The sequence below is a fragment of the Carcharodon carcharias genome, chromosome 12 (genome assembly GCF_017639515.1).
Source record: "Carcharodon carcharias isolate sCarCar2 chromosome 12, sCarCar2.pri, whole genome shotgun sequence".
NCBI lineage: Eukaryota > Metazoa > Chordata > Chondrichthyes > Lamniformes > Lamnidae > Carcharodon > Carcharodon carcharias.
Genome location: NC_054478.1, coordinates 117,033,942 through 117,061,764, shown reverse-complemented (window position 1 = coordinate 117,061,764; position 27,823 = coordinate 117,033,942).

Sequence of the window (27,823 nt, the reverse complement as noted above, 5' to 3'; positions counted from 1 at the left end):
GTTGCTATTCCTGCTGCTGCTGTATTCCAGTGGCTGTTCCTGCTGCTGGATATCTGTGCCTTTTCCTGCTGCTGCTGCATTCCAGCTCCTGCTGCTGCTGTGTTCCTGTTACTGTTCCTGCTGCTGCTGCTGTATTCCTGTGCCTATTCCTGCTGCTGATGTATTCCTGTGGCTGTTCCTGCTGCTGTGTTCCTGTGGCTGTTCCTACTGCTGCTGCTGCATATCTGTGGCATTCCTGCTAGTGCTGTATTCCTCTGGCAGTTCCTGCTGCTGCTGTATTCCAGTGGCTATTGCTGCTGCTACTGCATTCCTGTGGCTGTTCCTCCTGCTGCTGTATTCCTGTGGCGGTTCCTCCTGCTGCTGCATATCTGTGGCTGTTCGTTCTATTGCTATATTCCCGTGACTGCTCCTGCTGCTGCTTTATTCCTGTGGCTATTTCTGCTGCTGTTGTATTACTGTGGCTGTTCCTGCTGCTGCTGCATATCTGTGGCGGACCCTGCAGCTGTATTCCTCTTGCCGTTTCTGCTGCTATTGTATTCCTGTGGCTGTTCCTGCTGCTGCTGTATTCCTGTCATGCTTCCTGCTGCTTGTGCATTTCTGTGGCTCTTCCTGCTGCTGCTGTATTCCTGTGGCTGTTCCTGCTGCTGCTGTGTTCCTGTGGCTCTTCCTGATACTGCTGTATTCCTGGGACTTTTCCTGGTGCTGCTGTATTCCTGTGGCTGTTCCTGCTGCTGCTCTGTTCCTGTCACTGTTCCTCCTGCTGCTGCTGTATTCCTGTGCCTATTCCTGCTGCTGATGTATTCCTGTGGCTGTTCCTGCTGCTGTGTCCCTGTGGCTGTTCCTACTGCTGCTGCTGCATTTCTGTGGCATTCCTGCTGCTGCTGTATTCCTGTGGCAGTTCCTGCTGCTGCTGTATTCCAGTGGCTATTCCTGCTGCTACTGCATTCCTGTGGCTGTTCCTCCTGCTGCTGTATTCCCGCGGCTGTTCCTGCTGCTGCGGTATTCCTGTGGCTATTCCTGCTGCTGCTGTATTCCAGTGGCTGTTCCTGCTGCTGGATACCTGTAGCTTTTCCTGCTGCTGCTGTATTGAAGCTCCTGCTGCTGCTGTATTCCCTTGGCTGTTCCTGCCGCTGCTGTATTCCTTTGGCTGTTTCTACTGCTGCTGTAATCCTGTTGCTGTTCCTGCTTCTGCTGCATTCCTATGGCTGTTCCTGCTGCTGCTGTATTCCTGTCACTGTTCCTGCTGCTGCTGTATTCCTTTGGCTGTTTCTACTGGTGCTGTATTCCTGTTGCTGTTCCTGCTGCTGCTGTATTCCTGAAGCTGTTCCTGCTGCTGCTGTATTCCTGTCACTGTTCCTGTTGCTGCTGTATTCCTGTGGCTTTTCCTACTGCTGCTGTATTCCTGTGGCGGTTCCTGCTGCTGCTGCATATCTGTCGTTGTTCCTGCTATTGCTATGTTCCTGTGGCTGCTCCTGCTGCTGCTGTATTCCTGTGGCTATTTCTGCTGCTGTTGTATTCCTGTCACGGTTCCCCATGCTTGTGCATTTCTGTGGCTCTTCCTGCTACTGTTGTATTCCTGTGGCTGTTCCTGATGCTGCTGTGTTCCTGTGGCTCTTCCTGATACTGCTGTATTCCTTTGGCTTTTCCTGGTGCTGCTGTATTCCTGAGGCTGTTCCTGCTGCTGCTGTATTCCTGTGGCTGATCCTGCTACTGCTGTATTTCTGTGGCTGTTTGTGATGCTGCTGTATTCCTGTGGCTGTTCCTGCTGCTGCAGCATATCTGTGGCTGATCCTTCTGCTGCTGTATTCCTGTAGCTGTTCCTGCTGCTGCTGAATTCCTGTGGCTGTTCCTGCTGCTGCTGTATTCCTGTGGCTGGTCCTTCTGCTGTTGTATTCGTGTGGCTGTTCCTGCTCCTGCTGCTTTCCTGTGGCTTTTCCTGCTGCTGCTAAATTCCTGTTGATATTCCCATGGCTGCTATATTCGCGTGGCTGATCCTGCTGCTGCTGTATTCCTTTGGCTGGTCCTTCTGCTGTTGTATTCCTGTGGCTGTTCCTGCTCCTGCTGCTGTATTCCTGTGGCTGTTCCTGCTGCAGCTGCATTCCTGTGGCTGTTCCAGCTGCTGCTATATTCCTGTTGCTATTCCCATGGCTGCTATATTCCGGTGGCTGATCCTGCTGCTGTTGTAATCCTGCGGCTTTTCCTGCTGCTGCTGCTGTATTCCTGTGGCTGTTCCTGCTGCTGCTGCATATCTGTGGCTGATCCTTCTGCTGCTGTATTCCTGTAGCTGTTCCTCCTTCTGCCGAATTCCTGAAGCTGTTCCTGCTACTGCTTATTCCTGTGCCTGGTCCTTCTGCTGCTGTATTCCTTTGGCTGTTCCTGCTTCTGCTGCATTCCTATGGCTGTTCCTGCTGCTGCTGCATATTTGTGGCTGTTCCTGCTGCTTTGTTCCTGTTGCTGATGCTGCTGCAACTGTATTCCTGTGGCTGTTCCTGCTACTGCTGTATTCCTGTTACTGTTCCTCCAGCTGCTGTATTACTGTGGCGGTTCCTGCTGCTGCTGCATATCTGTGGATGTTCCTGCTATTGCTATATTCCTGTGGCTGCTCCTGCTGCTGCTGTATTCCTGTGGCTATTTCTGCTGCTGTTGTATTACTGTGGCTGTTCCTGCTGCTGCTGCATAACTATGGCGGACCCTGCTGCTGTATTCCTCTTGCCGTTTCTGCTGCTATTGGATTCCTGTGGCTGTTCCTGCTGATGCTGTATGCCTGTCACGTTTCCTGCTGCTTCTGCATTTCTGTGGCAATTCCTGCTGCTGCTGCATTCCTGTGGCTGTTCCTGCTGCTGCTGTGTTCCTGTGGCTCTTCGTGATACTGCTGTATTCCTGTGGGTTTTCCTGGTGCTGCTGTATTCCTGTGGCTGTTCCTGCTGCTGCTGTGTTCTTGTCACTGTTCCTGCTGCTGCTGCTGTATTCCTGTGCCTATTCCTGCTGCTGCTGTATTCCTGTGGCAGTTCCTGCTGCTGCTGTATTCCAGTGGCTGTTCCTGCTGCTACTGCATTCCTGTGGCTGTTCCTCCTGCTGCTGTATTCCTGTGGCAGTTCCTGCTGCTGCTGTATTCCTGTGGCTGTTCCTGCTGCTACTGCATTCCTCTGGCTGTTCACCCTGCTGCTCTATCCCCGTGGCTGTTCCTCCTGCTGCTGTATTCCCGTGGCTAATCCTGCTGCTGCGGTATTTCTGTGGCTATTCCTGCTGCTGCTGTATTCCAGTGGCTGTTCCTGCTGCTGGATATGTGTGTCTTTTCCTGCTGCTGCTGTATTCCAGCTCCTGCTGCTGCTGTATTCCTGTGGATGTTCCTGCTGCTGCTGTATTCCTTTGGCTGTTTCTACTGCTGCTGTATTCCTGTTGCTGTTCCTGCTGCTCCTGTATTCCTGTGGCTGTTCCTGCTGCTGCTGTATTCCTGTCACTGTTCCTGTTGCAGCTGTATTCCTGTGGCTTTTCCTACTGCTGCTGTATTCCTGTGGCGGTTCCTGCTGCTGCTGCATATCTGTGGCTGTTCCTGCTATTGCTATGTTCCTGTGGCTGCTCCTGCTGCTGCTGTATTCCAGTGGCTATTTCTGCTGCTGTTGTATTACTGTCGCTGTTCTTGCTGCTGCTGCATATCTGTGGCCCATCCTGCAGCTGTATTCCTGTTGCCGTTTCTGCTGCTATTGTATTCCTGTGGCTGTTCCTGCTGCTGCTGTATTCCTGTCACGGTTCCCCATGCTTGTGCATTTCTGTGGCTTTTCCTGCTGCTGCAGTATTCCTGTGGCTATTCCTGCTGCTGCTGTATTCCAGTGGCTGTTCCTGCTGCTGGATACCTGTGGCTTTTCCTGCTGCTGCTGTATTGAAGCTCCTGCTGCTGCTTATTCCCTTGGCTGTTCCTGCCGCTGCTGTATTCCTTTGGCTGTTTCTACTGCTGCTGTAATCCTGTTGCTGTTCCTGCTTCTGCTGCATTCCTGTGGCTGTTCCTGCTGCTGCTGTATTCCTGTCACTGTTCCTGTTGCTGCTGTATTCCTGTGTCTGTTCCTCCTGCTGCTGTATTCCTGTGGTGGTTACTGCTGCTGCTGCATATCTGTGGCTGTTCTTGCTATTGTTACATTCCTGTGGCTGCTCCTGCTGCTGCTGTATTCCTGTGGCTATTTCTGCTGCTGTTGTATTACTGTGGCTGTTCCTGCTGCTGCTGCATATCTGTGGCGGATCCTGTTGCTGTATTCCTGTGGCCGTTTCTGCTGCTATTGTACTCCTGTGGCTGTTCCTGCTGATGCTTTATTCCTGTCACGGTTCCTGCTGCTGCTGCATTTCTGTGGCTCTTCCTGCTGCTGTTGTATTCCTGTGGCTGTTCCTGATGCTGCTGTGTTCCTGTGGCTCTTCCTGATACTGCTGTATTCCTTTGGCTTTTCCTGGTGCTGCTGTATTCCTGTGGCTGTTCCTGCTGCTGCTGTATTCCTGTGGCTGATCCTGCTACTGCTGTATTTCTGTGGCTGTTTGTGATGCTGCTGTATTCCTGTGGCTGTTCCTGCTGCTGCAGCATATCTGTGGCTGATCCTTCTGCTGCTGTATTCCTGTAGCTGTTCCTGCTGCTGCTGAATTCCTGCGGCTGTTCCTGCTGCTGCTGTATTCCTGTGGCTGGTCCTTCTGCTGTTGTATTCGTGTGGCTGTTCCTGCTCCTGCTGCTTTCCTGTGGCTTTTCCTGCTGCTGCTATATTCCTGTTGCTATTCCCATGGCTGCTATATTCGCATGGCTGATCCTGCTGCTGCTGTATTCCCTTGGCTGGTCCTTCTGCTGTTGTATTCCTGTGGCTGTTCCTGCTCCTGCTGCTGTATTCCTGTGGCTGTTCCTGCTGCAGCTGCATTCCTGTGGCTGTTCCAGCTGCTGCTATATTCCTGTTGCTATTCCCATGGCTGCTATATTCCGGTGGCTGATCCTGCTGCTGTTGTAATCCTGCGGCTTTTCCTGCTGCTGCTGCTGTATTCCTGTGGCTGTTCCTGCTGCTGCTGCATATCTGTGGCTGATCCTTCTGCTGCTGTATTCCTGTAGCTGTTCCTCCTTCTGCCGAATTCCTGAAGCTGTTCCTGCTTCTGCTTATTCCTGTGCCTGGTCCTTCTGCTGCTGTATTCCTTTGGCTGTTCCTGCTTCTGCTGCATTCCTATGGCTGTTCCTGCTGCTGCTGCATATTTGTGGCTGTTCCTGCTGCTTTGTTCCTGTTGCTGATGCTGCTGCAACTGTATTCCTGTGGCTGTTCCTGCTACTGCTGTATTCCTGTGACTGTTCCTCCAGCTGCTGTATTACTGTGGCGGTTCCTGCTGCTGCTGCATATCTGTGGATGTTCCTGCTATTGCTATATTCCTGTGGCTGCTCCTGCTGCTGCTGTATTCCTGTGGCTATTTCTGCTGCTGTTGTATTACTGTGGCTGTTCCTGCTGCTGCTGCATAACTATGGCGGACCCTGCTGCTGTATTCCTCTTGCCGTTTCTGCTGCTATTGGATTCCTGTGGCTGTTCCTGCTGCTGCTGTATGCCTGTCACGTTTCCTGCTGCTTCTGCATTTCTGTGGCAATTCCTGCTGCTGCTGCATTCCTGTGGCTGTTCCTGCTGCTGCTGTGTTCCTGTGGCTCTTCGTGATACTGCTGTATTCCTGTGGGTTTTCCTGGTGCTGCTGTATTCCTGTGGCTGTTCCTGCTGCTGCTGTGTTCTTGTCACTGTTCCTGCTGCTGCTGCTGTATTCCTGTGCCTATTCCTGCTGCTGCTGTATTCCTGTGGCAGTTCCTGCTGCTGCTGTATTCCAGTGGCTGTTCCTGCTGCTACTGCATTCCTGTGGCTGTTCCTCCTGCTGCTGTATTCCTGTGGCAGTTCCTGCTGCTGCTGTATTCCTGTGGCTGTTCCTGCTGCTACTGCATTCCTCTGGCTGTTCCTCCTGCTGCTGTATTCCCGTGGCTGTTCCTCCTGCTGCTGTATTCCCGTGGCTAATCCTGCTGCTGCGGTATTTCTGTGGCTATTCCTGCTGCTGCTGTATTCCAGTGGCTGTTCCTGCTGCTGGATATCTGTGTCTTTTCCTGCTGCTGCTGTATTCCAGCTCCTGCTGCTGCTGTATTCCTTTGGCTGTTTCTACTGCTGCTGTATTCCTGTTGCTGTTCCTGCTGCTCCTGTATTCCTGTGGCTGTTCCTGCTGCTGCTGTATTCCTGTCACTGTTCCTGTTGCTGCTGTATTCCTGTGGCTTTTCCTACTGCTGCTGTATTCCTGTGGCGGTTCCTGCTGCTGCTGCATATCTGTGGCTGTTCCTGCTATTGCTATGTTCCTGTGGCTGCTCCTGCTGCTGCTGTATTCCTGTGGCTATTTCTGCTGCTGTTGTATTACTGTCGCTGTTCTTGCTGCTGCTGCATATCTGTGGCCCATCCTGCAGCTGTATTCCTGTTGCCGTTTCTGCTGCTATTGTATTCCTGTGGCTGTTCCTGCTGCTGCTGTATTCCTGTCACGGTTCCCCATGCTTGTGCATTTCTGTGGCTTTTCCTGCTGCTGCTTTATTCCAGTGGCTATTCCTGCTGCTACTGCATTCCTGTGGCTGTTCCTCCTGCTGCTGTATTCCCGCGGCTGTTCCTGCTGCTGCAGTATTCCTGTGGCTATTCCTGCTGCTGCTGTATTCCAGTGGCTGTTCCTGCTGCTGGATACCTGTGGCTTTTCCTGCTGCTGCTGTATTGAAGCTCCTGCTGCTGCTGTATTCCCTTGGCTGTTCCTGCCGCTGCTGTATTCCTTTGGCTGTTTCTACTGCTGCTGTAATCCTGTTGCTGTTCCTGCTTCTGCTGCATTCCTGTGGCTGTTCCTGCTGCTGCTGTATTCCTGTCACTGTTCCTGTTGCTGCTGTATTCCTGTGGCTGTTCCTCCTGCTGCTGTATTCCTGTGGTGGTTACTGCTGCTGCTGCATATCTGTTGCTGTTCCTGCTATTGTTACATTCCTGTGGCTGCTCCTGCTGCTGCTGTATTCCTGTGGCTATTTCTGCTGCTGTTGTATTACTGTGGCTGTTCCTGCTGCTGCTGCATATCTGTGGCGGATCCTGTTGCTGTATTCCTGTGGCCGTTTCTGCTGCTATTGTACTCCTGTGGCTGTTCCTGCTGATGCTTTATTCCTGTCACGGTTCCTGCTGCTGCTGCATTTCTGTGGCTCTTCCTGCTGCTGTTGTATTCCTGTGGCTGTTCCTGATGCTGCTGTGTTCCTGTGGCTCTTCCTGATACTGCTGTATTCCTTTGGCTTTTCCTGGTGCTGCTGTATTCCTGTGGCTGTTCCTGCTGCTGCTGTATTCCTGTGGCTGATCCTGCTACTGCTGTATTTCTGTGGCTGTTTGTGATGCTGCTGTATTCCTGTGGCTGTTCCTGCTGCTGCAGCATATCTGTGGCTGATCCTTCTGCTGCTGTATTCCTGTAGCTGTTCCTGCTGCTGCTGAATTCCTGCGGCTGTTCCTGCTGCTGCTGTATTCCTGTGGCTGGTCCTTCTGCTGTTGTATTCGTGTGGCTGTTCCTGCTCCTGCTGCTTTCCTGTGGCTTTTCCTGCTGCTGCTATATTCCTGTTGCTATTCCCATGGCTGCTATATTCGCATGGCTGATCCTGCTGCTGCTGTATTCCCTTGGCTGGTCCTTCTGCTGTTGTATTCCTGTGGCTGTTCCTGCTCCTGCTGCTGTATTCCTGTGGCTGTTCCTGCTGCAGCTGCATTCCTGTGGCTGTTCCAGCTGCTGCTATATTCCTGTTGCTATTCCCATGGCTGCTATATTCCGGTGGCTGATCCTGCTGCTGTTGTAATCCTGCGGCTTTTCCTGCTGCTGCTGCTGTATTCCTGTGGCTGTTCCTGCTGCTGCTGCATATCTGTGGCTGATCCTTCTGCTGCTGTATTCCTGTAGCTGTTCCTCCTTCTGCCGAATTCCTGAAGCTGTTCCTGCTTCTGCTTATTCCTGTGCCTGGTCCTTCTGCTGCTGTATTCCTTTGGCTGTTCCTGCTGCTGCTGCATTCCTATGGCTGTTCCTGCTGCTGCTGCATATTTGTGGCTGTTCCTGCTGCTTTGTTCCTGTTGCTGATGCTGCTGCAACTGTATTCCTGTGGCTGTTCCTGCTACTGCTGTATTCCTGTGACTGTTCCTCCAGCTGCTGTATTACTGTGGCGGTTCCTGCTGCTGCTGCATATCTGTGGATGTTCCTGCTATTGCTATATTCCTGTGGCTGCTCCTGCTGCTGCTGTATTCCTGTGGCTATTTCTGCTGCTGTTGTATTACTGTGGCTGTTCCTGCTGCTGCTGCATAACTATGGCGGACCCTGCTGCTGTATTCCTCTTGCCGTTTCTGCTGCTATTGGATTCCTGTGGCTGTTCCTGCTGCTGCTGTATGCCTGTCACGTTTCCTGCTGCTTCTGCATTTCTGTGGCAATTCCTGCTGCTGCTGCATTCCTGTGGCTGTTCCTGCTGCTGCTGTGTTCCTGTGGCTCTTCGTGATACTGCTGTATTCCTGTGGGTTTTCCTGGTGCTGCTGTATTCCTGTGGCTGTTCCTGCTGCTGCTGTGTTCTTGTCACTGTTCCTGCTGCTGCTGCTGTATTCCTGTGCCTATTCCTGCTGCTGCTGTATTCCTGTGGCAGTTCCTGCTGCTGCTGTATTCCAGTGGCTGTTCCTGCTGCTACTGCATTCCTGTGGCTGTTCCTCCTGCTGCTGTATTCCTGTGGCAGTTCCTGCTGCTGCTGTATTCCTGTGGCTGTTCCTGCTGCTACTGCATTCCTCTGGCTGTTCCTCCTGCTGCTGTATTCCCGTGGCTGTTCCTCCTGCTGCTGTATTCCCGTGGCTAATCCTGCTGCTGCGGTATTTCTGTGGCTATTCCTGCTGCTGCTGTATTCCAGTGGCTGTTCCTGCTGCTGGATATCTGTGTCTTTTCCTGCTGCTGCTGTATTCCAGCTCCTGCTGCTGCTGTATTCCTTTGGCTGTTTCTACTGCTGCTGTATTCCTGTTGCTGTTCCTGCTGCTCCTGTATTCCTGTGGCTGTTCCTGCTGCTGCTGTATTCCTGTCACTGTTCCTGTTGCTGCTGTATTCCTGTGGCTTTTCCTACTGCTGCTGTATTCCTGTGGCGGTTCCTGCTGCTGCTGCATATCTGTGGCTGTTCCTGCTATTGCTATGTTCCTGTGGCTGCTCCTGCTGCTGCTGTATTCCTGTGGCTATTTCTGCTGCTGTTGTATTACTGTCGCTGTTCTTGCTGCTGCTGCATATCTGTGGCCCATCCTGCAGCTGTATTCCTGTTGCCGTTTCTGCTGCTATTGTATTCCTGTGGCTGTTCCTGCTGCTGCTGTATTCCTGTCACGGTTCCCCATGCTTGTGCATTTCTGTGGCTTTTCCTGCTGCTGCTTTATTCCAGTGGCTATTCCTGCTGCTACTGCATTCCTGTGGCTGTTCCTCCTGCTGCTGTATTCCCGCGGCTGTTCCTGCTGCTGCAGTATTCCTGTGGCTATTCCTGCTGCTGCTGTATTCCAGTGGCTGTTCCTGCTGCTGGATACCTGTGGCTTTTCCTGCTGCTGCTGTATTGAAGCTCCTGCTGCTGCTGTATTCCCTTGGCTGTTCCTGCCGCTGCTGTATTCCTTTGGCTGTTTCTACTGCTGCTGTAATCCTGTTGCTGTTCCTGCTTCTGCTGCATTCCTGTGGCTGTTCCTGCTGCTGCTGTATTCCTGTCACTGTTCCTGTTGCTGCTGTATTCCTGTGGCTGTTCCTCCTGCTGCTGTATTCCTGTGGTGGTTACTGCTGCTGCTGCATATCTGTTGCTGTTCCTGCTATTGTTACATTCCTGTGGCTGCTCCTGCTGCTGCTGTATTCCTGTGGCTATTTCTGCTGCTGTTGTATTACTGTGGCTGTTCCTGCTGCTGCTGCATATCTGTGGCGGATCCTGTTGCTGTATTCCTGTGGCCGTTTCTGCTGCTATTGTACTCCTGTGGCTGTTCCTGCTGATGCTTTATTCCTGTCACGGTTCCTGCTGCTGCTGCATTTCTGTGGCTCTTCCTGCTGCTGTTGTATTCCTGTGGCTGTTCCTGATGCTGCTGTGTTCCTGTGGCTCTTCCTGATACTGCTGTATTCCTTTGGCTTTTCCTGGTGCTGCTGTATTCCTGTGGCTGTTCCTGCTGCTGCTGTATTCCTGTGGCTGATCCTGCTACTGCTGTATTTCTGTGGCTGTTTGTGATGCTGCTGTATTCCTGTGGCTGTTCCTGCTGCTGCAGCATATCTGTGGCTGATCCTTCTGCTGCTGTATTCCTGTAGCTGTTCCTGCTGCTGCTGAATTCCTGCGGCTGTTCCTGCTGCTGCTGTATTCCTGTGGCTGGTCCTTCTGCTGTTGTATTCGTGTGGCTGTTCCTGCTCCTGCTGCTTTCCTGTGGCTTTTCCTGCTGCTGCTATATTCCTGTTGCTATTCCCATGGCTGCTATATTCGCATGGCTGATCCTGCTGCTGCTGTATTCCCTTGGCTGGTCCTTCTGCTGTTGTATTCCTGTGGCTGTTCCTGCTCCTGCTGCTGTATTCCTGTGGCTGTTCCTGCTGCAGCTGCATTCCTGTGGCTGTTCCAGCTGCTGCTATATTCCTGTTGCTATTCCCATGGCTGCTATATTCCGGTGGCTGATCCTGCTGCTGTTGTAATCCTGCGGCTTTTCCTGCTGCTGCTGCTGTATTCCTGTGGCTGTTCCTGCTGCTGCTGCATATCTGTGGCTGATCCTTCTGCTGCTGTATTCCTGTAGCTGTTCCTCCTTCTGCCGAATTCCTGAAGCTGTTCCTGCTTCTGCTTATTCCTGTGCCTGGTCCTTCTGCTGCTGTATTCCTTTGGCTGTTCCTGCTTCTGCTGCATTCCTATGGCTGTTCCTGCTGCTGCTGCATATTTGTGGCTGTTCCTGCTGCTTTGTTCCTGTTGCTGATGCTGCTGCAACTGTATTCCTGTGGCTGTTCCTGCTACTGCTGTATTCCTGTGACTGTTCCTCCAGCTGCTGTATTACTGTGGCGGTTCCTGCTGCTGCTGCATATCTGTGGATGTTCCTGCTATTGCTATATTCCTGTGGCTGCTCCTGCTGCTGCTGTATTCCTGTGGCTATTTCTGCTGCTGTTGTATTACTGTGGCTGTTCCTGCTGCTGCTGCATAACTATGGCGGACCCTGCTGCTGTATTCCTCTTGCCGTTTCTGCTGCTATTGGATTCCTGTGGCTGTTCCTGCTGCTGCTGTATGCCTGTCACGTTTCCTGCTGCTTCTGCATTTCTGTGGCAATTCCTGCTGCTGCTGCATTCCTGTGGCTGTTCCTGCTGCTGCTGTGTTCCTGTGGCTCTTCGTGATACTGCTGTATTCCTGTGGGTTTTCCTGGTGCTGCTGTATTCCTGTGGCTGTTCCTGCTGCTGCTGTGTTCTTGTCACTGTTCCTGCTGCTGCTGCTGTATTCCTGTGCCTATTCCTGCTGCTGCTGTATTCCTGTGGCAGTTCCTGCTGCTGCTGTATTCCAGTGGCTGTTCCTGCTGCTACTGCATTCCTGTGGCTGTTCCTCCTGCTGCTGTATTCCTGTGGCAGTTCCTGCTGCTGCTGTATTCCTGTGGCTGTTCCTGCTGCTACTGCATTCCTCTGGCTGTTCCTCCTGCTGCTGTATTCCCGTGGCTGTTCCTCCTGCTGCTGTATTCCCGTGGCTAATCCTGCTGCTGCGGTATTTCTGTGGCTATTCCTGCTGCTGCTGTATTCCAGTGGCTGTTCCTGCTGCTGGATATCTGTGTCTTTTCCTGCTGCTGCTGTATTCCAGCTCCTGCTGCTGCTGTATTCCTTTGGCTGTTTCTACTGCTGCTGTATTCCTGTTGCTGTTCCTGCTGCTCCTGTATTCCTGTGGCTGTTCCTGCTGCTGCTGTATTCCTGTCACTGTTCCTGTTGCTGCTGTATTCCTGTGGCTTTTCCTACTGCTGCTGTATTCCTGTGGCGGTTCCTGCTGCTGCTGCATATCTGTGGCTGTTCCTGCTATTGCTATGTTCCTGTGGCTGCTCCTGCTGCTGCTGTATTCCTGTGGCTATTTCTGCTGCTGTTGTATTACTGTCGCTGTTCTTGCTGCTGCTGCATATCTGTGGCCCATCCTGCAGCTGTATTCCTGTTGCCGTTTCTGCTGCTATTGTATTCCTGTGGCTGTTCCTGCTGCTGCTGTATTCCTGTCACGGTTCCCCATGCTTGTGCATTTCTGTGGCTTTTCCTGCTGCTGCTTTATTCCAGTGGCTATTCCTGCTGCTACTGCATTCCTGTGGCTGTTCCTCCTGCTGCTGTATTCCCGCGGCTGTTCCTGCTGCTGCAGTATTCCTGTGGCTATTCCTGCTGCTGCTGTATTCCAGTGGCTGTTCCTGCTGCTGGATACCTGTGGCTTTTCCTGCTGCTGCTGTATTGAAGCTCCTGCTGCTGCTGTATTCCCTTGGCTGTTCCTGCCGCTGCTGTATTCCTTTGGCTGTTTCTACTGCTGCTGTAATCCTGTTGCTGTTCCTGCTTCTGCTGCATTCCTGTGGCTGTTCCTGCTGCTGCTGTATTCCTGTCACTGTTCCTGTTGCTGCTGTATTCCTGTGGCTGTTCCTCCTGCTGCTGTATTCCTGTGGTGGTTACTGCTGCTGCTGCATATCTGTTGCTGTTCCTGCTATTGTTACATTCCTGTGGCTGCTCCTGCTGCTGCTGTATTCCTGTGGCTATTTCTGCTGCTGTTGTATTACTGTGGCTGTTCCTGCTGCTGCTGCATATCTGTGGCGGATCCTGTTGCTGTATTCCTGTGGCCGTTTCTGCTGCTATTGTACTCCTGTGGCTGTTCCTGCTGATGCTTTATTCCTGTCACGGTTCCTGCTGCTGCTGCATTTCTGTGGCTCTTCCTGCTGCTGTTGTATTCCTGTGGCTGTTCCTGATGCTGCTGTGTTCCTGTGGCTCTTCCTGATACTGCTGTATTCCTTTGGCTTTTCCTGGTGCTGCTGTATTCCTGTGGCTGTTCCTGCTGCTGCTGTATTCCTGTGGCTGATCCTGCTACTGCTGTATTTCTGTGGCTGTTTGTGATGCTGCTGTATTCCTGTGGCTGTTCCTGCTGCTGCAGCATATCTGTGGCTGATCCTTCTGCTGCTGTATTCCTGTAGCTGTTCCTGCTGCTGCTGAATTCCTGCGGCTGTTCCTGCTGCTGCTGTATTCCTGTGGCTGGTCCTTCTGCTGTTGTATTCGTGTGGCTGTTCCTGCTCCTGCTGCTTTCCTGTGGCTTTTCCTGCTGCTGCTATATTCCTGTTGCTATTCCCATGGCTGCTATATTCGCATGGCTGATCCTGCTGCTGCTGTATTCCCTTGGCTGGTCCTTCTGCTGTTGTATTCCTGTGGCTGTTCCTGCTCCTGCTGCTGTATTCCTGTGGCTGTTCCTGCTGCAGCTGCATTCCTGTGGCTGTTCCAGCTGCTGCTATATTCCTGTTGCTATTCCCATGGCTGCTATATTCCGGTGGCTGATCCTGCTGCTGTTGTAATCCTGCGGCTTTTCCTGCTGCTGCTGCTGTATTCCTGTGGCTGTTCCTGCTGCTGCTGCATATCTGTGGCTGATCCTTCTGCTGCTGTATTCCTGTAGCTGTTCCTCCTTCTGCCGAATTCCTGAAGCTGTTCCTGCTTCTGCTTATTCCTGTGCCTGGTCCTTCTGCTGCTGTATTCCTTTGGCTGTTCCTGCTTCTGCTGCATTCCTATGGCTGTTCCTGCTGCTGCTGCATATTTGTGGCTGTTCCTGCTGCTTTGTTCCTGTTGCTGATGCTGCTGCAACTGTATTCCTGTGGCTGTTCCTGCTACTGCTGTATTCCTGTGACTGTTCCTCCAGCTGCTGTATTACTGTGGCGGTTCCTGCTGCTGCTGCATATCTGTGGATGTTCCTGCTATTGCTATATTCCTGTGGCTGCTCCTGCTGCTGCTGTATTCCTGTGGCTATTTCTGCTGCTGTTGTATTACTGTGGCTGTTCCTGCTGCTGCTGCATAACTATGGCGGACCCTGCTGCTGTATTCCTCTTGCCGTTTCTGCTGCTATTGGATTCCTGTGGCTGTTCCTGCTGCTGCTGTATGCCTGTCACGTTTCCTGCTGCTTCTGCATTTCTGTGGCAATTCCTGCTGCTGCTGCATTCCTGTGGCTGTTCCTGCTGCTGCTGTGTTCCTGTGGCTCTTCGTGATACTGCTGTATTCCTGTGGGTTTTCCTGGTGCTGCTGTATTCCTGTGGCTGTTCCTGCTGCTGCTGTGTTCTTGTCACTGTTCCTGCTGCTGCTGCTGTATTCCTGTGCCTATTCCTGCTGCTGCTGTATTCCTGTGGCAGTTCCTGCTGCTGCTGTATTCCAGTGGCTGTTCCTGCTGCTACTGCATTCCTGTGGCTGTTCCTCCTGCTGCTGTATTCCTGTGGCAGTTCCTGCTGCTGCTGTATTCCTGTGGCTGTTCCTGCTGCTACTGCATTCCTCTGGCTGTTCCTCCTGCTGCTGTATTCCCGTGGCTGTTCCTCCTGCTGCTGTATTCCCGTGGCTAATCCTGCTGCTGCGGTATTTCTGTGGCTATTCCTGCTGCTGCTGTATTCCAGTGGCTGTTCCTGCTGCTGGATATCTGTGTCTTTTCCTGCTGCTGCTGTATTCCAGCTCCTGCTGCTGCTGTATTCCTTTGGCTGTTTCTACTGCTGCTGTATTCCTGTTGCTGTTCCTGCTGCTCCTGTATTCCTGTGGCTGTTCCTGCTGCTGCTGTATTCCTGTCACTGTTCCTGTTGCTGCTGTATTCCTGTGGCTTTTCCTACTGCTGCTGTATTCCTGTGGCGGTTCCTGCTGCTGCTGCATATCTGTGGCTGTTCCTGCTATTGCTATGTTCCTGTGGCTGCTCCTGCTGCTGCTGTATTCCTGTGGCTATTTCTGCTGCTGTTGTATTACTGTCGCTGTTCTTGCTGCTGCTGCATATCTGTGGCCCATCCTGCAGCTGTATTCCTGTTGCCGTTTCTGCTGCTATTGTATTCCTGTGGCTGTTCCTGCTGCTGCTGTATTCCTGTCACGGTTCCCCATGCTTGTGCATTTCTGTGGCTTTTCCTGCTGCTGCTTTATTCCAGTGGCTATTCCTGCTGCTACTGCATTCCTGTGGCTGTTCCTCCTGCTGCTGTATTCCCGCGGCTGTTCCTGCTGCTGCAGTATTCCTGTGGCTATTCCTGCTGCTGCTGTATTCCAGTGGCTGTTCCTGCTGCTGGATACCTGTGGCTTTTCCTGCTGCTGCTGTATTGAAGCTCCTGCTGCTGCTGTATTCCCTTGGCTGTTCCTGCCGCTGCTGTATTCCTTTGGCTGTTTCTACTGCTGCTGTAATCCTGTTGCTGTTCCTGCTTCTGCTGCATTCCTGTGGCTGTTCCTGCTGCTGCTGTATTCCTGTCACTGTTCCTGTTGCTGCTGTATTCCTGTGGCTGTTCCTCCTGCTGCTGTATTCCTGTGGTGGTTACTGCTGCTGCTGCATATCTGTTGCTGTTCCTGCTATTGTTACATTCCTGTGGCTGCTCCTGCTGCTGCTGTATTCCTGTGGCTATTTCTGCTGCTGTTGTATTACTGTGGCTGTTCCTGCTGCTGCTGCATATCTGTGGCGGATCCTGTTGCTGTATTCCTGTGGCCGTTTCTGCTGCTATTGTACTCCTGTGGCTTTTCCTGCTGATGCTTTATTCCTGTCACGGTTCCTGCTGCTGCTGCATTTCTGTGGCTCTTCCTGCTGCTGTTGTATTCCTGTGGCTGTTCCTGATGCTGCTGTGTTCCTGTGGCTCTTCCTGATACTGCTGTATTCCTTTGGCTTTTCCTGGTGCTGCTGTATTCCTGTGGCTGTTCCTGCTGCTGCTGTATTCCTGTGGCTGATCCTGCTACTGCTGTATTTCTGTGGCTGTTTGTGATGCTGCTGTATTCCTGTGGCTGTTCCTGCTGCTGCTATATTCCTGTTGCTATTCCCATGGCTGCTATATTCCGGTGGCTGATCCTGCTGCTGTTGTAATCCTGCGGCTTTTCCTGCTGCTGCTGCTGTATTCCTGTGGCTGTTCCTGCTGCTGCTGCATATCTGTGGCTGATGCTTCTGCTGCTGTATTCCTGTAGCTGTTCCTCCTGCTGCCGAATTCCTGTAGCTGTTCCTGCTGCTGCTGTATTCCTGTGCCTGTTACTTCTGCTGCTGTATTCCTTTGGCTGTTCATGCTGCTGCTGCATTCCTATGGCTGTTCCTGCTGCTGCTGCATATTTGTGGCTGTTCCTGCTGCTTTGTTCCTGTAGCTGATGCTGCTGCAACTGTATTCCTGTGGCTGTTCCTGCTACTGCTGTATTCCTGTGACTGTTCCTCCAGCTGCTGTATTCCTGTGGCAGTTCCTGCTGCTGCTGCATATCTGTGGATGTTCCTGCTATTGCTATATTCCTTTGGCTGCTCCTGCTGCTGCTGTATTCCTGTGGCTATTTCTGCTGCTGTTGTATTACTGTGGCTGTTCCTGCTGCTGCTGCATAACTATGGCGGACCCTGCTGCTGTATTCCTCTTGCCGTTTCTGCTGCTATTGGATTCCCGTGGCTGTTCCTGCTGCTGCTGTATGCCTGTCACGGTTCCTGGTGCTTCTGCATTTCTGTGGCTCTTCCTGCTGCTGCTGCATTCCTGTGGCTGTTCCTGCTGCTTCTGTGTTCCTGTGGCTCTTCGTGATACTGCTGTATTCCTGTGGGTTTTCCTGGTGCTGCTGTATTCCTGTGGCTGTTCCTGCTGCTGCTGTGTTCTTGTCACTGTTCCTGCTGCTGCTGCTGTATTCCTGTGCCTATTCCTGCTGCTGTTGTATTCCTGTGGCAGTTCCTGCTGCTGCTGTATTCCAGTGGCTGTTCCTGCTGCTACTGCATTCCTGTGGCTGTTCTTCCTGCTGCTGTATTCCTGTGGCAGTTCCTGCTGCTGCTGTATTCCTGTCACTGTTCCTGTTGCTGCTGTATTCCTGTGGCTTTTCCTACTGCTGCTGTATTCCTGTGGCGGTTCCTGCTGCTGCTTCATATCTGTGGCTGTTCCTGCTATTGCTATGTTCCTGTGGCTGCTCCTGCTGCTGCTGTATTCCTGTGGCTATTTCTGCTGCTGTTGTATTACTGTCGCTGTTCTTGCTGCTGATGCATATCTGTGGCCATTCCTGCAGCTGTATTCCTGTTGCCGTTTCTGCTGCTATTGTATTCCTGTGGCTGTTCCTGCTGCTGCTGTATTCCTGTCACGGTTCCCCATGCTTGTGCATTTCTGTGGCTTTTCCTGCTGCTGCTTTATTCCAGTGGCTATTCCTGCTGCTACTGCATTCCTGTGGCTGTTCCTCCTGCTGCTGTATTCCCGCGGCTGTTCCTGCTGCTGCAGTATTCCTGTGGCTATTCCTGCTGCTGCTGTATTCCAGTGGCTGTTCCTGCTGCTGGATACCTGTGGCTTTTCCTGCTGCTGCTGTATTGAAGCTCCTGCTGCTGCTGTATTCCCTTGGCTGTTCCTGCCGCTGCTGTATTCCTTTGGCTGTTTCTACTGCTGCTGTAATCCTGTTGCTGTTCCTGCTTCTGCTGCATTCCTGTGGCTGTTCCTGCTGCTGCTGTATTCCTGTCACTGTTCCTGTTGCTGCTGTATTCCTGTGGCTGTTCCTCCTGCTGCTGTATTCCTGTGGTGGTTACTGCTGCTGCTGCATATCTGTTGCTGTTCCTGCTATTGTTACATTCCTGTGGCTGCTCCTGCTGCTGCTGTATTCCTGTGGCTATTTCTGCTGCTGTTGTATTACTGTGGCTGTTCCTGCTGCTGCTGCATATCTGTGGCGGATCCTGTTGCTGTATTCCTGTGGCCGTTTCTGCTGCTATTGTACTCCTGTGGCTGTTCCTGCTGATGCTTTATTCCTGTCACGGTTCCTGCTGCTGCTGCATTTCTGTGGCTCTTCCTGCTGCTGTTGTATTCCTGTGGCTGTTCCTGATGCTGCTGTGTTCCTGTGGCTCTTCCTGATACTGCTGTATTCCTTTGGCTTTTCCTGGTGCTGCTGTATTCCTGTGGCTGTTCCTGCTGCTGCTGTATTCCTGTGGCTGATCCTGCTACTGCTGTATTTCTGTGGCTGTTTGTGATGCTGCTGTATTCCTGTGGCTGTTCCTGCTGCTGCAGCATATCTGTGGCTGATCCTTCTGCTGCTGTATTCCTGTAGCTGTTCCTGCTGCTGCTGAATTCCTGCGGCTGTTCCTGCTGCTGCTGTATTCCTGTGGCTGGTCCTTCTGCTGTTGTATTCGTGTGGCTGTTCCTGCTCCTGCTGCTTTCCTGTGGCTTTTCCTGCTGCTGCTATATTCCTGTTGCTATTCCCATGGCTGCTATATTCGCATGGCTGATCCTGCTGCTGCTGTATTCCCTTGGCTGGTCCTTCTGCTGTTGTATTCCTGTGGCTGTTCCTGCTCCTGCTGCTGTATTCCTGTGGCTGTTCCTGCTGCAGCTGCATTCCTGTGGCTGTTCCAGCTGCTGCTATATTCCTGTTGCTATTCCCATGGCTGCTATATTCCGGTGGCTGATCCTGCTGCTGTTGTAATCCTGCGGCTTTTCCTGCTGCTGCTGCTGTATTCCTGTGGCTGTTCCTGCTGCTGCTGCATATCTGTGGCTGATCCTTCTGCTGCTGTATTCCTGTAGCTGTTCCTCCTTCTGCCGAATTCCTGAAGCTGTTCCTGCTTCTGCTTATTCCTGTGCCTGGTCCTTCTGCTGCTGTATTCCTTTGGCTGTTCCTGCTTCTGCTGCATTCCTATGGCTGTTCCTGCTGCTGCTGCATATTTGTGGCTGTTCCTGCTGCTTTGTTCCTGTTGCTGATGCTGCTGCAACTGTATTCCTGTGGCTGTTCCTGCTACTGCTGTATTCCTGTGACTGTTCCTCCAGCTGCTGTATTACTGTGGCGGTTCCTGCTGCTGCTGCATATCTGTGGATGTTCCTGCTATTGCTATATTCCTGTGGCTGCTCCTGCTGCTGCTGTATTCCTGTGGCTATTTCTGCTGCTGTTGTATTACTGTGGCTGTTCCTGCTGCTGCTGCATAACTATGGCGGACCCTGCTGCTGTATTCCTCTTGCCGTTTCTGCTGCTATTGGATTCCTGTGGCTGTTCCTGCTGCTGCTGTATGCCTGTCACGTTTCCTGCTGCTTCTGCATTTCTGTGGCAATTCCTGCTGCTGCTGCATTCCTGTGGCTGTTCCTGCTGCTGCTGTGTTCCTGTGGCTCTTCGTGATACTGCTGTATTCCTGTGGGTTTTCCTGGTGCTGCTGTATTCCTGTGGCTGTTCCTGCTGCTGCTGTGTTCTTGTCACTGTTCCTGCTGCTGCTGCTGTATTCCTGTGCCTATTCCTGCTGCTGCTGTATTCCTGTGGCAGTTCCTGCTGCTGCTGTATTCCAGTGGCTGTTCCTGCTGCTACTGCATTCCTGTGGCTGTTCCTCCTGCTGCTGTATTCCTGTGGCAGTTCCTGCTGCTGCTGTATTCCTGTGGCTGTTCCTGCTGCTACTGCATTCCTCTGGCTGTTCCTCCTGCTGCTGTATTCCCGTGGCTGTTCCTCCTGCTGCTGTATTCCCGTGGCTAATCCTGCTGCTGCGGTATTTCTGTGGCTATTCCTGCTGCTGCTGTATTCCAGTGGCTGTTCCTGCTGCTGGATATCTGTGTCTTTTCCTGCTGCTGCTGTATTCCAGCTCCTGCTGCTGCTGTATTCCTTTGGCTGTTTCTACTGCTGCTGTATTCCTGTTGCTGTTCCTGCTGCTCCTGTATTCCTGTGGCTGTTCCTGCTGCTGCTGTATTCCTGTCACTGTTCCTGTTGCTGCTGTATTCCTGTGGCTTTTCCTACTGCTGCTGTATTCCTGTGGCGGTTCCTGCTGCTGCTGCATATCTGTGGCTGTTCCTGCTATTGCTATGTTCCTGTGGCTGCTCCTGCTGCTGCTGTATTCCTGTGGCTATTTCTGCTGCTGTTGTATTACTGTCGCTGTTCTTGCTGCTGCTGCATATCTGTGGCCCATCCTGCAGCTGTATTCCTGTTGCCGTTTCTGCTGCTATTGTATTCCTGTGGCTGTTCCTGCTGCTGCTGTATTCCTGTCACGGTTCCCCATGCTTGTGCATTTCTGTGGCTTTTCCTGCTGCTGCTTTATTCCAGTGGCTATTCCTGCTGCTACTGCATTCCTGTGGCTGTTCCTCCTGCTGCTGTATTCCCGCGGCTGTTCCTGCTGCTTCAGTATTCCTGTGGCTATTCCTGCTGCTGCTGTATTCCAGTGGCTGTTCCTGCTGCTGGATACCTGTGGCTTTTCCTGCTGCTGCTGTATTGAAGCTCCTGCTGCTGCTGTATTCCCTTGGCTGTTCCTGCCGCTGCTGTATTCCTTTGGCTGTTTCTACTGCTGCTGTAATCCTGTTGCTGTTCCTGCTTCTGCTGCATTCCTGTGGCTGTTCCTGCTGCTGCTGTATTCCTGTCACTGTTCCTGTTGCTGCTGTATTCCTGTGGCTGTTCCTCCTGCTGCTGTATTCCTGTGGTGGTTACTGCTGCTGCTGCATATCTGTTGCTGTTCCTGCTATTGTTACATTCCTGTGGCTGCTCCTGCTGCTGCTGTATTCCTGTGGCTATTTCTGCTGCTGTTGTATTACTGTGGCTGTTCCTGCTGCTGCTGCATATCTGTGGCGGATCCTGTTGCTGTATTCCTGTGGCCGTTTCTGCTGCTATTGTACTCCTGTGGCTGTTCCTGCTGATGCTTTATTCCTGTCACGGTTCCTGCTGCTGCTGCATTTCTGTGGCTCTTCCTGCTGCTGTTGTATTCCTGTGGCTGTTCCTGATGCTGCTGTGTTCCTGTGGCTCTTCCTGATACTGCTGTATTCCTTTGGCTTTTCCTGGTGCTGCTGTATTCCTGTGGCTGTTCCTGCTGCTGCTGTATTCCTGTGGCTGATCCTGCTACTGCTGTATTTCTGTGGCTGTTTGTGATGCTGCTGTATTCCTGTGGCTGTTCCTGCTGCTGCTATATTCCTGTTGCTATTCCCAAGGCTGCTATATTCCGGTGGCTGATCCTGCTGCTGTTGTAATCCTGCGGCTTTTCCTGCTGCTGCTGCTGTATTCCTGTGGCTGTTCCTGCTGCTGCTGCATATCTGTGGCTGATGCTTCTGCTGCTGTATTCCTGTAGCTGTTCCTCCTGCTGCCGAATTCCTGAAGCTGTTCCTGCTGCTGCTGTATTCCTGTGCCTGTTACTTCTGCTGCTGTATTCCTTTGGCTGTTCATGCTGCTGCTGCATTCCTATGGCTGTTCCTGCTGCTGCTGCATATTTGTGGCTGTTCCTGCTGCTTTGTTCCTGTAGCTGATGCTGCTGCAACTGTATTCCTGTGGCTGTTCCTGCTACTGCTGTATTCCTGTGACTGTTCCTCCAGCTGCTGTATTCCTGTGGCAGTTCCTGCTGCTGCTGCATATCTGTGGATGTTCCTGCTATTGCTATATTCCTTTGGCTGCTCCTGCTGCTGCTGTATTCCTGTGGCTATTTCTGCTGCTGTTGTATTACTGTGGCTGTTCCTGCTGCTGCTGCATAACTATGGCGGACCCTGCTGCTGTATTCCTCTTGCCGTTTCTGCTGCTATTGGATTCCCGTGGCTGTTCCTGCTGCTGCTGTATGCCTGTCACGGTTCCTGGTGCTTCTGCATTTCTGTGGCTCTTCCTGCTGCTGCTGCATTCCTGTGGCTGTTCCTGCTGCTTCTGTGTTCCTGTGGCTCTTCGTGATACTGCTGTATTCCTGTGGGTTTTCCTGGTGCTGCTGTATTCCTGTGGCTGTTCCTGCTGCTGCTGTGTTCTTGTCACTGTTCCTGCTGCTGCTGCTGTATTCCTGTGCCTATTCCTGCTGCTGTTGTATTCCTGTGGCAGTTCCTGCTGCTGCTGTATTCCAGTGGCTGTTCCTGCTGCTACTGCATTCCTGTGGCTGTTCTTCCTGCTGCTGTATTCCTGTGGCAGTTCCTGCTGCTGCTGTATTCCTGTCACTGTTCCTGTTGCTGCTGTATTCCTGTGGCTTTTCCTACTGCTGCTGTATTCCTGTGGCGGTTCCTGCTGCTGCTGCATATCTGTGGCTGTTCCTGCTATTGCTATGTTCCTGTGGCTGCTCCTGCTGCTGCTGTATTCCTGTGGCTATTTCTGCTGCTGTTGTATTACTGTCGCTGTTCTTGCTGCTGATGCATATCTGTGGCCATTCCTGCAGCTGTATTCCTGTTGCCGTTTCTGCTGCTATTGTATTCCTGTGGCTGTTCCTGCTGCTGCTGTATTCCTGTCACGGTTCCCCATGCTTGTGCATTTCTGTGGCTTTTCCTGCTGCTGCTGTATTCCTGTGGCTGTTCCTGCTTCTGCTGTGTTCCTGTGGATCTTCCAGATACTGCTGTATTCCTGTGGCTTTTCCTTGGGCTGCTGTATTCCTGAGGCTGTTCCTGCTGCTGCTGTGTTCCTGTCACTGTTCCTGCTGCTGCTGCTGTATTCCTGTGCCTATTCCTGCTGCTGATGTATTCCTGTGGCTGTTCCTGCTGCTGTGTTCGTGTGGCTGTTCCTACTGCTGCTGCTGCATATCTGTGGCATTCCTGCTGCTGCTGCATTCCTGTGGCAGGTCCTGCTGCTGCTGTATTCCAGTGGCTATTGCTGCTGCTACTGCATTCCTGTGGCTGTTCCTACTGCTGCTGTATTCCCGCGGCTGTTCCTGCTGCTGCGGTATTCCTGTGGCTATTCCTGCTGCTGCTGTATTCCAGTGGCTGTTCCTGCTTTTGGATACATGTGGCTTTTCCTGCTGCTGCTGTATTCCAGCTCCTGCTGCTGCTGTATTCCCTTGGCTGTTCCTGCCGCTGCTGTATTCCTTTGGCTGTTTCTACTGCTGCTGTAATCCTGTTGCTGTTCCTGCTGGTGCTGCATTCCTGTGGCTGTTCCTGCTGCTGCTGTATTCTGTCACTGTTCCTGTTGTTGCTGTATTCCTGTGGCTGTTCCTCCTGCTGCTGTATTCCTGTGGTGGTTACTGCTGCTGCTGCATATCTGTGGCTGTTCCTGCTATTGTTACATTCCTGTGGCAGCTCCTGCTGCTGCTGTATTCCTGTGGCTATTTCTGCTGCTGTTGTATTACTGTGGCTGTTCCTGCTGCTGCTGCATATCTGTGGCGGATCCTGCTGCTGTATTCCTGTTGCCGTTTCTGCTGCTATTGTACTCCTGTGGCTGTTCCTGCTGCTGCTTTATTCCTGTCATGGTTCCTGCTGCTGCTGCATTTCTGTGGCTCTTCCTGCTGCTGTTGTATTCCTGTGGCTGTTCCTGATGCTGCTGTGTTCCTGTGGCTCTTCCTGATACTGCTGTATTCCTTTGGCTTTTCCTGGTGCTGCTGTATTCCTGTGGCTGTTCCTGCTGCTGCTGTATTCCTGTGGCTGATCCTGCTACTGCTGTATTTCTGTGGCTGTTTGTGATGCTGCTGTATTCCTGTGGCTGTTCCTGCTGCTGCAGCATATCTGTGGCTGATCCTTCTGCTGCTGTATTCCTGTAGCTGTTCCTGCTGCTGCTGAATTCCTGCGGCTGTTCCTGCTGCTGCTGTATTCCTGTGGCTGGTCCTTCTGCTGTTGTATTCGTGTGGCTGTTCCTGCTCCTGCTGCTTTCCTGTGGCTTTTCCTGCTGCTGCTATATTCCTGTTGCTATTCCCATGGCTGCTATATTCGCATGGCTGATCCTGCTGCTGCTGTATTCCCTTGGCTGGTCCTTCTGCTGTTGTATTCCTGTGGCTGTTCCTGCTCCTGCTGCTGTATTCCTGTGGCTGTTCCTGCTGCAGCTGCATTCCTGTGGCTGTTCCAGCTGCTGCTATATTCCTGTTGCTATTCCCATGGCTGCTATATTCCGGTGGCTGATCCTGCTGCTGTTGTAATCCTGCGGCTTTTCCTGCTGCTGCTGCTGTATTCCTGTGGCTGTTCCTGCTGCTGCTGCATATCTGTGGCTGATCCTTCTGCTGCTGTATTCCTGTAGCTGTTCCTCCTTCTGCCGAATTCCTGAAGCTGTTCCTGCTTCTGCTTATTCCTGTGCCTGGTCCTTCTGCTGCTGTATTCCTTTGGCTGTTCCTGCTTCTGCTGCATTCCTATGGCTGTTCCTGCTGCTGCTGCATATTTGTGGCTGTTCCTGCTGCTTTGTTCCTGTTGCTGATGCTGCTGCAACTGTATTCCTGTGGCTGTTCCTGCTACTGCTGTATTCCTGTGACTGTTCCTCCAGCTGCTGTATTACTGTGGCGGTTCCTGCTGCTGCTGCATATCTGTGGATGTTCCTGCTATTGCTATATTCCTGTGGCTGCTCCTGCTGCTGCTGTATTCCTGTGGCTATTTCTGCTGCTGTTGTATTACTGTGGCTGTTCCTGCTGCTGCTGCATAACTATGGCGGACCCTGCTGCTGTATTCCTCTTGCCGTTTCTGCTGCTATTGGATTCCTGTGGCTGTTCCTGCTGCTGCTGTATGCCTGTCACGTTTCCTGCTGCTTCTGCATTTCTGTGGCAATTCCTGCTGCTGCTGCATTCCTGTGGCTGTTCCTGCTGCTGCTGTGTTCCTGTGGCTCTTCGTGATACTGCTGTATTCCTGTGGGTTTTCCTGGTGCTGCTGTATTCCTGTGGCTGTTCCTGCTGCTGCTGTGTTCTTGTCACTGTTCCTGCTGCTGCTGCTGTATTCCTGTGCCTATTCCTGCTGCTGCTGTATTCCTGTGGCAGTTCCTGCTGCTGCTGTATTCCAGTGGCTGTTCCTGCTGCTACTGCATTCCTGTGGCTGTTCCTCCTGCTGCTGTATTCCTGTGGCAGTTCCTGCTGCTGCTGTATTCCTGTGGCTGTTCCTGCTGCTACTGCATTCCTCTGGCTGTTCCTCCTGCTGCTGTATTCCCGTGGCTGTTCCTCCTGCTGCTGTATTCCCGTGGCTAATCCTGCTGCTGCGGTATTTCTGTGGCTATTCCTGCTGCTGCTGTATTCCAGTGGCTGTTCCTGCTGCTGGATATCTGTGTCTTTTCCTGCTGCTGCTGTATTCCAGCTCCTGCTGCTGCTGTATTCCTTTGGCTGTTTCTACTGCTGCTGTATTCCTGTTGCTGTTCCTGCTGCTCCTGTATTCCTGTGGCTGTTCCTGCTGCTGCTGTATTCCTGTCACTGTTCCTGTTGCTGCTGTATTCCTGTGGCTTTTCCTACTGCTGCTGTATTCCTGTGGCGGTTCCTGCTGCTGCTGCATATCTGTGGCTGTTCCTGCTATTGCTATGTTCCTGTGGCTGCTCCTGCTGCTGCTGTATTCCTGTGGCTATTTCTGCTGCTGTTGTATTACTGTCGCTGTTCTTGCTGCTGCTGCATATCTGTGGCCCATCCTGCAGCTGTATTCCTGTTGCCGTTTCTGCTGCTATTGTATTCCTGTGGCTGTTCCTGCTGCTGCTGTATTCCTGTCACGGTTCCCCATGCTTGTGCATTTCTGTGGCTTTTCCTGCTGCTGCTTTATTCCAGTGGCTATTCCTGCTGCTACTGCATTCCTGTGGCTGTTCCTCCTGCTGCTGTATTCCCGCGGCTGTTCCTGCTGCTGCAGTATTCCTGTGGCTATTCCTGCTGCTGCTGTATTCCAGTGGCTGTTCCTGCTGCTGGATACCTGTGGCTTTTCCTGCTGCTGCTGTATTGAAGCTCCTGCTGCTGCTGTATTCCCTTGGCTGTTCCTGCCGCTGCTGTATTCCTTTGGCTGTTTCTACTGCTGCTGTAATCCTGTTGCTGTTCCTGCTTCTGCTGCATTCCTGTGGCTGTTCCTGCTGCTGCTGTATTCCTGTCACTGTTCCTGTTGCTGCTGTATTCCTGTGGCTGTTCCTCCTGCTGCTGTATTCCTGTGGTGGTTACTGCTGCTGCTGCATATCTGTTGCTGTTCCTGCTATTGTTACATTCCTGTGGCTGCTCCTGCTGCTGCTGTATTCCTGTGGCTATTTCTGCTGCTGTTGTATTACTGTGGCTGTTCCTGCTGCTGCTGCATATCTGTGGCGGATCCTGTTGCTGTATTCCTGTGGCCGTTTCTGCTGCTATTGTACTCCTGTGGCTGTTCCTGCTGATGCTTTATTCCTGTCACGGTTCCTGCTGCTGCTGCATTTCTGTGGCTCTTCCTGCTGCTGTTGTATTCCTGTGGCTGTTCCTGATGCTGCTGTGTTCCTGTGGCTCTTCCTGATACTGCTGTATTCCTTTGGCTTTTCCTGGTGCTGCTGTATTCCTGTGGCTGTTCCTGCTGCTGCTGTATTCCTGTGGCTGATCCTGCTACTGCTGTATTTCTGTGGCTGTTTGTGATGCTGCTGTATTCCTGTGGCTGTTCCTGCTGCTGCAGCATATCTGTGGCTGATCCTTCTGCTGCTGTATTCCTGTAGCTGTTCCTGCTGCTGCTGAATTCCTGCGGCTGTTCCTGCTGCTGCTGTATTCCTGTGGCTGGTCCTTCTGCTGTTGTATTCGTGTGGCTGTTCCTGCTCCTGCTGCTTTCCTGTGGCTTTTCCTGCTGCTGCTATATTCCTGTTGCTATTCCCATGGCTGCTATATTCGCATGGCTGATCCTGCTGCTGCTGTATTCCCTTGGCTGGTCCTTCTGCTGTTGTATTCCTGTGGCTGTTCCTGCTCCTGCTGCTGTATTCCTGTGGCTGTTCCTGCTGCAGCTGCATTCCTGTGGCTGTTCCAGCTGCTGCTATATTCCTGTTGCTATTCCCATGGCTGCTATATTCCGGTGGCTGATCCTGCTGCTGTTGTAATCCTGCGGCTTTTCCTGCTGCTGCTGCTGTATTCCTGTGGCTGTTCCTGCTGCTGCTGCATATCTGTGGCTGATCCTTCTGCTGCTGTATTCCTGTAGCTGTTCCTCCTTCTGCCGAATTCCTGAAGCTGTTCCTGCTTCTGCTTATTCCTGTGCCTGGTCCTTCTGCTGCTGTATTCCTTTGGCTGTTCCTGCTTCTGCTGCATTCCTATGGCTGTTCCTGCTGCTGCTGCATATTTGTGGCTGTTCCTGCTGCTTTGTTCCTGTTGCTGATGCTGCTGCAACTGTATTCCTGTGGCTGTTCCTGCTACTGCTGTATTCCTGTGACTGTTCCTCCAGCTGCTGTATTACTGTGGCGGTTCCTGCTGCTGCTGCATATCTGTGGATGTTCCTGCTATTGCTATATTCCTGTGGCTGCTCCTGCTGCTGCTGTATTCCTGTGGCTATTTCTGCTGCTGTTGTATTACTGTGGCTGTTCCTGCTGCTGCTGCATAACTATGGCGGACCCTGCTGCTGTATTCCTCTTGCCGTTTCTGCTGCTATTGGATTCCTGTGGCTGTTCCTGCTGCTGCTGTATGCCTGTCACGTTTCCTGCTGCTTCTGCATTTCTGTGGCAATTCCTGCTGCTGCTGCATTCCTGTGGCTGTTCCTGCTGCTGCTGTGTTCCTGTGGCTCTTCGTGATACTGCTGTATTCCTGTGGGTTTTCCTGGTGCTGCTGTATTCCTGTGGCTGTTCCTGCTGCTGCTGTGTTCTTGTCACTGTTCCTGCTGCTGCTGCTGTATTCCTGTGCCTATTCCTGCTGCTGCTGTATTCCTGTGGCAGTTCCTGCTGCTGCTGTATTCCAGTGGCTGTTCCTGCTGCTACTGCATTCCTGTGGCTGTTCCTCCTGCTGCTGTATTCCTGTGGCAGTTCCTGCTGCTGCTGTATTCCTGTGGCTGTTCCTGCTGCTACTGCATTCCTCTGGCTGTTCCTCCTGCTGCTGTATTCCCGTGGCTGTTCCTCCTGCTGCTGTATTCCCGTGGCTAATCCTGCTGCTGCGGTATTTCTGTGGCTATTCCTGCTGCTGCTGTATTCCAGTGGCTGT